Below are 14,832 nucleotides of genomic sequence, written 5' to 3' on the forward strand. Positions count from 1 at the left end.
CACCAGAAAGAGGGAATTTTTGTCATTGCGATAGTCTGTTTGCACTTCTCTTTAAAATATGGTTTTCCGGTGCATGGCACACAGGTATTTTAATTAGAACTCATCTATATGAAAGCTTTCTACCTGATCCTAGTAAATAATTTGAAATAGAAATGTTTGAAAGAGGCTGTTACAAATCAAAAACAGTTACCAATTTGGAATTATAAATAGAGTAGTTTACATAGAACATGTTTATAGAAATGAGCCTTTATAATAAACACATATAAAGATGCTCAACATCACTCATTATTAGAGAAATACAAATCAGAACCACAATGAGATATCATCTCATGCTGGTCAGAATGGCTGCCATCAAAAATCTGCAAACAGTAAATGCTGGAGAGGGTGTGGAGAAAGGAGAAATTTTTGTTGGTGGGAATGCACACTGGTACAGCCACTATGGAAAATAGTATGAACATTCCATAAAAAACTTAAATACAACTGTCATACAACCCAGCACTCCCACTGCTGGGCACACACACCAAGGAAACCAGAATTAAAAGAGACACATGTACCCCAATATGCATTGCATCACTGTTTACAATAGCTAGGACATGGAGGCAACCTAGATGTCCATCAACAGATAAATGGACAAGGAATTTGTAGTGCATATGCACAATGGAATATTACTCATCTATAAAAAGGAATGCATTTGAGTCAGGTCTAATGAGGTGGGTGAAACTGGAGCCTATTATACAGAGTGAAGTAAGTCAGAAAGACAAACACCAATACAGTATATTAACACATGTATATGGAACTTAGAAAGACAGTAAGGATGATTCTATATGCAAGGAGGCAAAAAAGACACAGACGTAAAGAACAGACTTTTGGATTATGTGGGAGAAGGCAAGGATGGGATGATTTGAGAGAATAGCTTTGAAACATGCATATTACCATATGTAAAACAGAGGACCAGTGCAAGTTCAATGCATAAAGCAGGGCAGTCAAAGCCGGTGCTCTGGAACAACCCAGAGAGATGGGGTGGGGAGGGAGGTGAGTGGGAGGGGGGTTAGGATGGGGGGACACATGTGCGCCTGTGACTGATTCATGTCGATGTATGGCAAAAATCATCACGATATTGTAAAGCAATTATTCTCCAATTAAAATTAATTAATTAATTTTTAAAATAAACCTTTAATTATTTCACTTTAGAGATTTAAGATAACAATTTAAATTATAGAATTATAGAACTAGAAGAACTTTACATGTTACCAAGATCAACCTCTCCTCACTCTCCTTAGATAAGGTAAGAAGAGGTTAACATGTATCTGAGACTACACACCTGGTGGCAGGGATGGAACTATAATAAGCTCCTGATTCCTAAATTAGCATTCTTACAGTCTTTGTACAACCTCCTCTAGTGTTCCAGTAGTAAATAAAATTAATTTGAAGTATTAACTTTCATTGTATTTTAATAGATCAGTTTTCTCAATGCAATTAAGATATCAATATTTCAACCAGTCAAACCATTGACTTTATATGCATATTCATGTTTATAGTGTTTTGCATATTGAAAATTCAAGATCTTCTTTTCCTAAACCTAATTTTCAGTCCATACAATTAGTCAAAGTTAAAGGAAGGATAGGACATAAACTTTCAATATTTGCAATTTTCTGCCAAATGAGAGTTCAAAAAATTAGTTCCATTGAGGTTTTAATATTAATATATGACTTGAATTGTAGAAGAATACATTAATAGGAAATATATATCATTCTAAGATAAGTAAAATGCTTAATCCATTATTCCTAAGCTGATTTTTTTGCTGTTGTTTTATAAGATTAGGTTGCAGATTTCCTTTCATTAGAAAAGTACTTTACAACATTCATTGAACAATACATCATACAAATAATCTTTCTTGAGAATTTGTAATAAATCAGGGACTTTCTGACAATTAAAAATAGAAATAGCCTTCATATATCACTGTGTTAGATAAGCTGCTTCCAGCTGCAAGAAACAGAAATCCTAAATTAAGCTGACTTAACAAGGAAATGTATTAGCTTACAAACAGAAAGTTTGCTTTGGATGATTTGGCAGCTCAATCATGTCATCAAGAGCTTTAGTTCCTTTAATTTCTTTGTGTGAGTGTCCAAAATGCCAACTCCATTCTTTGTGATGTAGGTACTAGCATCTCCTCATTCTATAAATAAGGACATTTATGGTCTTAAAAAGATGCCATCCTGGCCCTTTGTTGTCATGATATGGGCTTCAGTAACAACCAGGGCTATATTATTTACATCCAACGAGAGATAGACACTAGCTTCCTGTTGTTCTCTATCTAAAAAAGGAAGGATTTTCACAGAAGTCACTAGTACACTTCTCCAATCTTACTGGCCAAAATTAGGCTTCAGATTCATTCCTGTACCAAATATTGGTGCAGGGGTTACTTTAACTCAGTCAGACCCCACACTTGAGCCAGGGTCATTTCTCCAACAAGACATTGCTGGTATTCAGTGAAGAGGAGAGAGGTTCTGCATTGTGCAGAGGAGGCTGCAGCTTCCCCTCTGAAACGCTTCTGCCTCTTAACTTCCACAACATCACTGTTAGTTTGCCCTGTAGCGTTTCTGTTCCCACTCCTCAGACTCCTTTTCCAGCTCCTCTTCCGCTTCCCCTTCTCTAAATATTGGAGTTTCCTATGCCTCAGTGATCAGGTTTCATCTCCCTCTTTGACTTTCTCCCTAGGTTATCTCACCTGTTCTTGTATCTTCGAATAACACTCTAAGTTGATCATCTCCCACCGAAACTCTCTCCTGAGCTCCAGATTCACGTGTTCAGCTTTATTCCATGTAGACACTCAGGTGCTTGTGTTTCTTCCTTTTATGTCTCCCATTTCTCCTATAACAGTGGTTTTCAAACTTAAGCATGCATCAGAATGGCTGGAGGGCTGAGGAAACACAAACTGCTTGCCCCATCCTCAGAATTTCTGATTCAATAGGTCTGTGTTGGAGCTAAAGACTATGAATTTCCAACAAGTTTTTAAGTGATGCTGACACTGCTCATCTGGAACAACGCTTTGAGAACAAGTTTCCTCATACGAACGTCCAAAGCTGAGTCCCTGGCACAGAGAGAGTGTAGACTACTGTACAATTGCACTCATTTCACATGTTAATGAGGTTATGCTCAAAATCCTTCAAGTTAGGCTTCAGCAGCACATGAGCCAAAAACTTCCAGATGCACAAGCTGAGTTTAGAAAAGGCAGAGAAACCAGAGATCCAATTGCCAACAATTGTTGGCTCATAGAGAAAGCAAGGGAATTCCAGAAAAACATCTACTTCTGCTTCATTGACTACATTAAAACCTTTGCCTGTGTGGATCACAACAAACTTTGGAAAATTCTTTAAGAAATGAGAATACTAGACCACATTCATGATCTGAGCCACAGTCAGCTCCAGGTCTTGTTTTTGCTGACTGTATAGAGCTTCTCCATCTTTGGCTGCAAAGATATAATCAATCTGATTTCGGTGTCGACCACCTGGTGATGTCCATGTGTAGAGTCTTCTCTTGTGTTGTTGGAAGAGGCTGTTTGCTATGACCAGTGTGTTCTCTTGGCAAAACTCTAATAGCCTTTGCCCTGTTTCATTCCTTACTCCAAGGCCAAATTTGCCTGTTACTCCAGGTGTTTCTTGACTTCCTACTTTTGCATTCCAGTCCCTATAATGAATGGGACATCTTTTCGGGGTGTTAGTTCTAAAAGGTCTTGTCAGTCTTCATAGAACCGTTCAACTTCAGCTTCTTCAGCATTACTGGTTGGGGCATAGACTTGGATTACTGTGATATTGAATGGTTTGCCTTGGAAACAAACAGAGATCATTCTGTCGTTTTTAAGATTGCATCCAAGTACTGCATTTTGGACTCTTTTGTTGACTATGATGGCTACTCCATTTCTTCTAAGGGATTCCTGCCCACAGTAGTAGATATAATGGTCATCTGAGTTAAATTCATCCATTCCAGCCCATTTTAGTTCACTGATTCCTAGAATGTCAACATTCACTCTTGCCATCTCCTGTTTGACCACTTCCAATTTGCCTTGATTCATGGACCTAACATTTCAGGTTCCTATGAAATATTGCTCTTTACAGCATCGGACCTTGCTTCTATCACAAGTCCCATCCGCCACTGGGTATTGTTTTTGCTTTGGCTCCATCCCTTCATTCTTTCTGGAATTATTTCTCCACTGATCTCCAGCAGCATACTGGGTACCTACCGATCTGGGGAGTTTCTCTTTCAGTATCCTATCATTTTGCCTTCTCATACTGTTCATGGGGTTCTCAAGGCAAGAATACTGAAGTGGTTTGCCATTCCCTTCTCCAGTGGACCACATTCGGGCAAACCTCTCCACCATGACCTGACCATCTTGGGTGGCCCCACACGGCATAGCTTAGTTTCATTGAGTTAGACAAGATTGTGGTCCTGTGATCAAGTTGGCTAGTTTTCCGTGATTATGGTTTTAGTGTGTCTGCCCTCTGATGCCCTCTCACAACACCTACCATCTTACTTGGGTTTTTCTTATCTTTTACGTGGGGTATCTCTTCACAGCTGCTCCAGCAAAGTGAAGATGATGCTGTGAAAGTGCTGCACTCAATATGCCAGCAAATTTGGAAAACTCAGCAGTGGCCACAGGACTGGAAAAGGTCAGTTTTCATTTCAATCCCTAAGAAAGGCAATCCCAAAAAATGCTCAAACTACCACACAATTGCACTCATCTCACATACTAGTAAAGTAATCCTCAAAATTCTCCAAGCCAGGCTTCAGCAATACATGAACCGAGAACTTCCAGATGTTCAAGCTGATTTTAGAAAAGGCAGAGGAACCAGAGATCAAATTGCCAACATCTGCTGGATCATCAAAAAAGTGAGAGAGTTCCAGAAAAACATCTATTTCTGCTTTATTGACTACGCCAAAGCCTTTGACTGTGTGGATCACAATAAACTGTGGAAAATTCTGAAAGAGATGGGAATACCAGACCACCTGACCTGACTCTTGAGAAACCTGTATCCTGGTCAGGAAGCAACACTGAGAACTGGACATGGACCAACAGACTGGTTCCAAATAGGAAAAGGAGTACGTCAAGGCTGTATATTGTCACCCTGCTTATTTAATTTATATGCAGAGTACATCATGAGAAATGTTGGGCTGGAAGAAGCATAAGCTGGAATTAAGATTGCTGGGAGAAATATCAATAATCTCAGATATGCAGATGACACACCCTTATGGCAGAAAGTGAAGAGGAACTAAAAAGCCTCTTGATAAAAGTGAAAGAGAAGAGTGAAAAAGTTGGCCTAAAACTCAACCTTCAGAAAACTAAGATCATGGCATCTGGTCCCATCACCTCATTGGGAAATAGATGGGGAGACAGTGGAAACAGTGTCAGACTTGTTTTTTTTTTGGTCTCCAAAATCACTGCAGATGGTGACTGCAGCCATGAAATTGAAAGACGCTTATCCCTTGGAAGGAAAGTTATGACCAACCTAGAGAGTGTATTAAAAAGCAGAGACATTACTTTGTCAACAAAGGTCCGTCTGGTCAAGGCTATGGTTTTTTCAGTGCTCATGTATGGATGTGAGAGTTGGACTGTGAAGAAAGCTGAGCGCCAAAAAATTGGATGCTTTTGAACTGTGGTGTTGGAGAAGACTCTTGAGAGTCCCTTGGACTGCAAGGAGATCCAACCTGTCCATCCTGAAGGAGATGAGTCCTGGGTGATCATTGGAAGGACTGATGCTGAAGCTGAAACTTCAATATTTTGGCCACCTCATGCGAAGTGTTGAATCATTGGAAAATACCCTTATGCTGGGAGGGATTGGGGGCAGGAGGAGAAGGGGACGACAGAGGATGAGATGGCTTGGATGGCATCACCGACTCAATGGGCACGAGTTTGAGTAAACTCCAGGAGTTGGTGATGGACAGGGAGACCTGGCGTGCTGCGATTCATAGGGTCACAAAGAGTCGGACACGACTGAGCGACTGAACTGAACTGAACTGAGACCACCTTACCTGTCTCCTGAGAAACCTGTCTGTGGGTCAAGAAGCAAAGTTAGAACCGGACATGGAACAAAAAACTGGTTCAAGATTGGGAAAGGAGTATGAAAAAACTGTATATTGTCACCCTGCTTGTTTAACTTCTATGCAGAGTACATCATGAGAAACATCAGGTTGGATGAAGCACAAGCTGGAATCAAGATTGCCGACAGAAATATCAGCGACCTCAGATATGCAGATGATACCACTCTAATGGCAGAAAGTGAAGAGGAACTAAAGAGCCTCTTGATGATGGTGAAAGAAGAGAGTGAGAAAGCTGGCTTGAAACTCAACATTCAGGGGGAAGCAGCATGAGGAGTTGGATGATCACCGAGGGTTACTAAAAGGGGCCACTAGGACCATCTGCCACCTGCAGTATATTTTTGGAGATTTTAGCCCTGATGAATTCCATCAGTTCTCTGTGACTCCTCATGCTTCGGTGGAGCTTCCTCCACACAGTGGGACAGTTCTGTGTGGTTCACAGGCTGCTGGTGACCTCCCCAATGGACACAACTTTCAGAGAATTGAATATGTTGTTAATGAAGTAATCGAATCCAGTGACACTTTGCCGAGAATGCCCAACTACAGTATTTCAAGCATGTTGAATCCTCAGGCCCCTGAATTTGTCCTTAGCTGCACAACTTCCAAAAAGCTCCCTGATGACATTGATAAAGAAGTGAACTACAGTTCCCCCGACTGCCAGTACTCGGGCCCTACCCTTGCCCTGGATGGCAGCTCTCATGCCGAGGTGGAAATTATAGAGAATGATGATGTTTCAGGTGGTCTCGGACAGTTCAGTTCAGTTCAGTCTCTCAGTCGTGTCCGAATCTTTGCAACCCCAGGGACTGCAGCAAGCCAGGCCACCCCATCCATCACCAACTCCTGGAGCTTACTCAAACTCATGTTCATTGAGGCGGTGATGTCATCCAACCATCCCATCCTCTGTCATCCCCTTCTCCTCCTGCCCTCAATCTTTCCCAGAATCAGGGTCTTTTCAAATGAGGCAGTTCTTTGAATCAGGCGGCCAAAGTATTGCAGCTTCAGCTTCAACATCAGTCCCTCCAATGAATACCCAGGACTGCTCTCCTTTAGGATGGACTGGTTGGATCTCCTTGCAGTCCAAGGGACTCTCAAGAGTCTTCTCCAACACCACTGTTCAAAAGCATAAATTCTTTGGTTCTCAGCTTTCTTTATAGTCCAACTCTCACATCCATACATGACCACTGGAAAAACCATAGCCTTGACTAGATGGACCTTTGTTGACAAAGTAATGTCTCTGCTTTTTAATACACTCTCTAGGTTGGTCATAACTTTTTCCCCAAGGAGTAAGCGTCTTTTAATTTCATGGCTGCAATCACCATCTGCAGTGATTTTGGAGCCCAGAAAACTAAAGTCTGTCACTGTTTCCCCTGTTTCCCCATCTATTTGCCATGAATTAATGTGACCAGATGCCATGATCTTAGTTTTCTGAAGGTTGAGCCTTAAGCCAACCTTTTCACTCTCTTCTTTCCCTGTCATCAAGAGGCTCTTTAGTTCTTCTTCACTTTCTGCCATCAGGGTAGTGTCATATGCATATCTGAGATTATTGATATTTCTCCCTGCAATCTTGATTCCAGCTTGTGTTTCCCCCAGTCCAGCATTTCTCATGATGTACTCTGCATATAAGTTAAACAAGCAGGGTGACAATATACAGCCTTGACGTACTCCTTTTCCTATTTGGAACCAGTCTGTTGGTCCATGTCCAGTTCTCAGTGTTGCTTCCTGACCAGCATACAGGTTTCTCAAGAGTCAGGTCAGGTGGTCTGGTATTCCCATCTCCTTCAGAATTTTCCACAGTTTGTTGTGATCCTCGCAGTCAAAGGATTTGGCATAGTAAATAAAGCAGAAATAGATGTTTTCCTGGAACTCTCTCACTTTTTTGATGATCCAGCAGATGTTGGCAATTTGATCTCTGGTTCCTCTGCCTTTTCTAAAATCAGCTTGAACATCTGGAAGCTCACAGTTCATGTGCTATTGAAGCCTGGCTTGGAGAATTTTGAGCATTTCTTTGCTAGCATGTGAGATGAGTACAACTGTGCGATAGAAAGGGAGTGCAAAAAGAAGAAAAAACATCCTCCTGGATATTACAGTCACTTGAAAGTGCCGAGGGCAGCTCTTCAGCAGAAGCCCTGGTCGGTGGTCATCCAAGCCAGCAGTCCCCAACAGTGTAAGCACCCAGGATGCAGACTCGATGGGGGATGTGCCCACATCCCCCCCACTCTCGGACTTGGGGCAGCCCTCTGGACACCACAGACTTTGTCAGCGACGCCGCACCTCATTGAGCCCTGGACGGTGGGGCCAGGACTGCAGGGCAGCTAAGGGCTGCCCCGGGGCTGATTCCCAGCAGGGACACCCTGTTGAGGACAACTATGGCTCAGCCCTCCGTGAGGACTGAGATTACTCAGAACCTTGAAGTCGCTAAGGGACAAATACTTGAATCCTTGGGTGAGGGAACAGCTGCCAGCAGGGTGGAGTTGCACACTGTGGAGAGCTTGCACCTGGCCCTGCCAAGGGGGAGAGCACCCCACCTCCTGTGGACACCCCGGCCTCTGCAGCGGGCACAGTGCCCACCAGTCAGCCTGCCAAGTCGTGGGCCAGCCTTTTTCATGATTCTAAGCCCTCTTCCTCCTGCTCGCCTGTGGCTTCTGTGGAAACTAAGAACTCCCCTCCCACCACGTCTCCCCTGGTCTCTGAAAAGCAGGCAGAAGTCAAGGAAGGGCTGGTTCCAGTTTCAGAGGATCCCGAAGCCATAAAGATCGCAGAGCTCCTGGGGAACACCACCCTGATTCATAAACCAGTGTTGTTGCAACCCTGCGGGCTGATCTACAAAGGAAATTGGTGCTACATCAAAGCCACACTGCAGGCATTGGTGGCTTGCCCGCCGATGCATCACCTGATGAAGTTCATTTCTCTGTATTCAAAAATGCAAAGCCCTTGTACATCCACACCCATGACAGACAGCTTTGTTTAGCTAATGAATGAGTTTACTAATATGCCAGTACCTCCAAAACCCAGTCAAGCTCTTGGAGATAAAATCGTGAGGGATATCCACCCCAGAGCTGCCTTTGAACCCACATATATTTGTAGACTCCTGACGATGATCAAGTGGAGCCTGTCTGAAAAGGATGGGCAAGAAGATGCTGAGGTGTACTTAGGCTTCATTCTAAACAGACTCCAGGAGGAAATGCTGAACTGAAAGAAACTTCTCTCACCAGATAATGAAAACCTTACTGTTTCCAGTGGACCCAAAAGCCACTCAGTGAATGAAGAGGAGCAGGAAGAACCAGGAGAAGGAAGTGAGGATGAGTGGGAGCAAGTGGGCCCCTGAAACAAGATCTCAGTCACTCACCAGGCGGCCTTTGTTCAGACCCCCATCGCTGGCATTTTTGGTGGACACATCAGGTCTGTGGTTTACCAACAGAGTTCAAAAGAGTCTGCCACCGGGCAGCCATTCTTCAACCTGCAGCTGGACATCCAGTCCGACAAGATACACACCGTCCAGGATGTGCTGGGGAGCCTGGTGGCCAGAGAGTCTGTCCAGGGTGACACCACCAAAACCGAACAAGAGGTGGAGATGAATGGGAGAGGGACTCTGGAAAAGCTCCTTCCTGGGCTTCTGCTGTGCCTCCAGTGGTTTGTGTACAGGACTGGGGGCTGTCAGACCTCATCAGAAATACTGACTATCCTGTGGACTTGGAAATTAGTAAAGACTGCTCTCCCCAGGGGTTAAAAATAAGAACTTTAAATGCCACAGAGCATATAGGCTGTTTACAGTGGTCTATCGCCACGGCAGCAGCACCACAGGTGGCCACAGGACGTCTCCCAGGTCAGGCTCAAGGGCTGGGGGCGCGCTGAGGAGCAGACGGTCACAGTGATCAGCCCGACGGTCAAGGCCAAGGCCAAGGCCAGCAGCAAGAGCGAGGCCCACCGCGGGCGCGCAGCCCACCTCCTGCGCGACCGCATCGTGGACCTGCTGTAGCCGTGCTGAGGCCTCTCCTAGGCTCGGCCCTCACCGCCTCCCCTCTTCTCTTTAGTGGCTCTTAGAGGAGAAACTCTTTCTCCCTATCGCAAAAATGGGCTCGAGTGAGAGGAGGCGCCTTGCGGTTTGTGCACAGCATAGCTTCCACTGACTTCTAGCTTCCAAATCAAAATCATCTGGTGAAACAGACTGTAGCTTCATTCAAGAAAGTACACGAGAAACCCATTTCTGAAATAATGGTGATTCCTGAGGAAGAAGGGTAACTTGTGTTTAATTCCCAGTCTAATTGCACAGTAGAGTAAGTCCTGCACTAGCAACAACACTTGTAAATTTGTGAAAATGAGTTTTCTTTCCTTAAAAAAGATAAATTTTTTAATCCATCACACTTTCGTCCCTCACCCTTTAGTTTTTGATCAATGATAAAAACGAGTCAGTTACCAGAGAAGAAATAGTTCTTCGAAGGATAAATAAGCACAAAAATGTTGCTGGTTCCTAACAGGAAAAATACATTTTAATAATTGTGCGCTGAGAAGCTGCTTAGGCACACATGGCAGATCAAATATTTAGAGTTACAATATCAGTCACATAGAAGGGTGATTGTAACTTCATTGCCATTAAAAGATTTCAAAGTGCATTCATGCTTCTGTGTACACATAATGAAAAAGGAGCAGAATAATGAAGATTGGTATTCCCCTCCGGCTGCTGTCTAATTCTGCTGTCTGCTCTTCTATGATGCCATGTTTCTAATGTACACAGTTAGTGATAGCTAGGAGTGTACAGTTGTTGCCCATCAATAAAAATCACAAAGTTGGTTTAAAGCTGAAAAAAAAAACCCTCCACATTCAAAAAACTAAGATCATGGCATCCAGTCCCACAACTTCATGCAAATAGAAGGGGGAAAGTGGAAGCAGTGGCAGACTTTATTTTCTTGGGCTCCAAAATCACTGTGGATGGTGACTGCAGCCATGAAATTTAAAGATGCTTGCTCCTTGGAAGAAAAGTTATGACCAAGCTAGACAGTGTATTAGAAAGCAGAGTCATCACATTGCCAACAAAGATTCGTATAGTCAAAGCTATGGTTTTTCCAGTAGTCATGTATGGATGTGAGAGTTGGACCATAAAGAAAGCTGAGAGCTGAAGAATTGATGTTTTCAAATTCTGGTGCTGGAGAAGATTCTTGAGAGTACCTTGGACTGCAAGGAGATCCAACCAGTCCATCCTAAAGGAAATGAACCTTCAATATTCATTGGAAGGACTGATGCTGAAACTGAAGCTCCAATACTTTGGCCACATAGCGAAGAGTCAAGCCACTAGAAAAGACCATGATGCTCAGAAAGACTGAAGGCAAAAGAAGGGGGCAGCAGAGGGTGAGATGGTTAGATAGCATCACTGACTCAATGGATGTGAATTTGAGCAAACTCCAGGAAATAGTGGAGGGTAGAGGAGCCTGTCATACTGCAACCCATGGGATCACAAATCATCCGACGGAAACAACAACATCACACATAGCAAGGTATAATTTTAGTTTAGCATTGTTTTTTTTAATTACTATCTCCTTTACTAGTAGTCTGCTTCATCAAGACAGGAGTTATGCCCCTCTTATTCATTTCCATATTACTCATTTGGAAAAAAATTTTGTTGGTGACTGAAAGCTGTTTCTCTTCTCCTGTTTCTTACGTGAAGGTGAAGTTGCTTAGACTCTGCGACCCCACACTGTAGCCTACCAGGCTCTTCCATCCATGGGATTTTCCAGGCAAGAGTACTGGAGTGGGTTGCCATTGCAGACTCTAATTTAGCTCAGGTATCAGGAGATTCTTGATCTCGGGGAAGATGGAACTAGCTATCTAAGAGTAGGCTTGTAATTCAATTCTACCCTTAAGATATAACAAGAAATGTGGAATATCTTCTGTATGTTGTATGAGGATATGATATCTTGAGTTGCAGCAGCCAGACTGCAACCAGGAGGTAAAGTTCTAGCAAACTGCAAAGATACCAATCCTGAGATCCAGCATCAATAAGCTGCTGCACACACCTAGCAAATACCTACCAAATGTTAAGGGACATAAATAAAGACAACTATGTGTTTAAGCTGTTTTCTGTTGCAGTGACTAGATGAAGCCAAAAGTTTTATGACTCAGTACACTGCTTGACACATGCAAGCAACTTGTGTTCAATTAATACAGGTATTTGTTTTTGTTGAATGAATAAAAGACTACATAGTTAAAGCAATGTGAGAAAGAATGGGGAAGGTATCCAGGGAATTTAATCTACATTAAAAATACAATTTGGGGGAGGATTAATCTAAGGGAGGGAGAAGTAGGAACAGGGTACATGTTATACTGCCTGGTGATATTTATTAACCAATTTATACAAATATTTTTTCATTCATTTAAATAAAAATGTAATGAAGACTTACTACTTCAAGAAGTATTACATTAAGGAGGCACACAGTATATTGTTTGAAAATACAGGTCACGGAATACTTAAACACAGCCTCTCAAAATCTGGTGCCTTAAAGTAAGTTACTAAATCTCCTTTAACTTCAATTTGCGTGTGTGTATGCTAAGTCACTTCACTCATGTCTGACTCTCTGCAACCCAATGAACTGTAGCCTGCCAGGCTCATCTGTCCATGGGGTTCTCCAGGCAAGAATACTGGAGTGGGTTGCCATGCCCTCCTCCAGGGGATCTTCCTGACCTAGGGATTGAAACCACGTCTCTTATGTCTCCTGTTTTGGCAGGCAGGTTCTTTACCACTAGTGCTACCTGCGAAGCGCTAACTTTAGTTTCAGTTCAGTTCAGTTCAGTTTAATCGCTCAGTTGTGTCCGACTCTTTGCGACCCCATGAATTGCAACACACCAGGCCTCCCTGTCCATCACCAGCTCCCGGGGTTTACTCAAACTCATGTCCATTGAGTCAGTGACGCCATCCAGCCATCTCATCCTGTCATCCCCTTCTCCTCCTGCCCCCAATCCCCCCCAGCATCAGGGTCTTTTCCAATGAGTCAACCCTTCGCATGAGGTGGCCAAAGTATTGGAGTTTCAGCTTCAGCATCAGTTTTCAGTTTACTCCTCTTCAAAAGGAAATAATCACACTTTTAAAAGGTTAGTGTGATGAGAGGATGCATGTAAAGTGCTCAACGTCCTACATGCCCATTAAGTAGTAAATAATAAATAGTTTTACATTTGTTATTATAATGATTAAGTATGGCTAAGAGAAATGGGACACAAAGGTGAAAAATATATAGCCCCTTTCCATAACAAAAATGCCTTAATATCTGAATACTGAAATAACATAAAACAGCATGAGGAATGTGAAGGAAGGAAAAGTCTTTCTGCTTTGGAGGATAAGACAAGGTTTTAGTAGAGGAGAAAATGTTTGGTCTGTATCTTTAATGAAAGTTTGCATGTTCACATGCAGAGATGAGCAGTGAAGAATGTATGCCGCAGTGGTTGGAAAGGGAGAACTAACAAACATATTACAGACAATAAAACCTAGGAAGAGGAGGGCAGGGAAATATAAGGCCATGTAGCTCATGGCTGGTAGGATGGCTTGGCACCAGTTCAGACTTAAGAAAGAAGCCTGTGGGGGTGAGCCCGTGGGAAGTGCTACCTCTCATGGAGGAGGAGTTTCAATAACTAACTAGGAAGGCTCTGGCTCTTTTTGGCAGGCAATGAGGTGCCATGAAAAGATTTAAAGCAGGGCAAGAAAGTGACCTGATAAAAGTGTGGCCAGACACTGTTAATGTCCCTCCACAGCCATCCTTCCTTTGGTTTGCCCAGTTTGAAGGGATGAAGACCACCAGCTCTGACAATGTACCTGAAATCTGGGCAATGATTTGTAAGGAAGATCTACCGAGTGCTCCTGGAAAGTAAGTTTTTTTTAAAGAGAAAGATATACAAAGGGAAAATCATTATGCTCTCTCCATTGGTTCCCCTTGCTGAACTCACCCTGTGAGTTCTGTTGTGTACAGATACAGACAGTGCTTAGAGCTTCAGCAGCAATCTTGAAAAATGATCTCTCACACTCACAAATGATGGTTAAAAGATAAGATTCAAGAAGCCTGGGTCTTTGATGACATTATTGAACTGTGCAGTCAATTCCAGGACTGCCTATTCCCAGACGACCAGTTAAGCAAATAGTAGATACATTATAGGTTAAGCCGCTATTGCTTAGTGGCTTGTTCTTTGTAGCCACACTATTCAAGCTAATGCTGAGAGCGGTGTTTTAGGAAGATTCATAAGAGATTGACGGGATGAACTGATGCAATGTGAAAATAAGGATAACAAGTAGGAAAACAATTACTAAGCATGTCTTGTGTGCATTTTTGAAATTAAGAAACGCATGTACAGCACTTACAATGCACCAGATACTATGAAGCACTTTGCTCGTTTCTCATTAAATCTCTGTGAGGTAAATACTATCATTATCCCCATTTTTCAAATAAGAAAACTGAGTCATAGATTAGTGATACAGTTTCCCCAAGGACACAGAGCTAGCATTTGTGGAGCATTCCACCCAAGCAGTCCAGCTCCAGACTGTGCTCCCAGCTATTCGTATGCGGTTAATTTTCATGCAAACACTATCCTACTCTTATGTGAAGATCTTATGAGGGAAAAAGCCACCAATATAGCCATTTTTTTCAAGTGAAGAAACTGAAGCAGAGAGGTTAAGTAATTTACGGTCATGTATATAACAAGGAATGGAGCAGAAAGTCAAGGTCAGTTCCACCTGATTCCAGAGATACAACCTTGGTGCCAAAT

The 14,832-nt window shown here is 42.8% G+C and overlaps 1 pseudogene; it reads left to right on the forward strand.

Annotated features, from left to right (window-relative positions):
- LOC122447273 overlaps positions 1-10,069 on the forward strand; it is an 86,857-nt pseudogene extending 76,788 nt beyond the window's left edge.
- Positions 10,070-14,832: the final 4,763 nt, after the last annotated feature.

The sequence above is a fragment of the Cervus canadensis genome, chromosome 9, assembly GCF_019320065.1.
Source record: "Cervus canadensis isolate Bull #8, Minnesota chromosome 9, ASM1932006v1, whole genome shotgun sequence".
Lineage (NCBI taxonomy): Eukaryota > Metazoa > Chordata > Mammalia > Artiodactyla > Cervidae > Cervus > Cervus canadensis.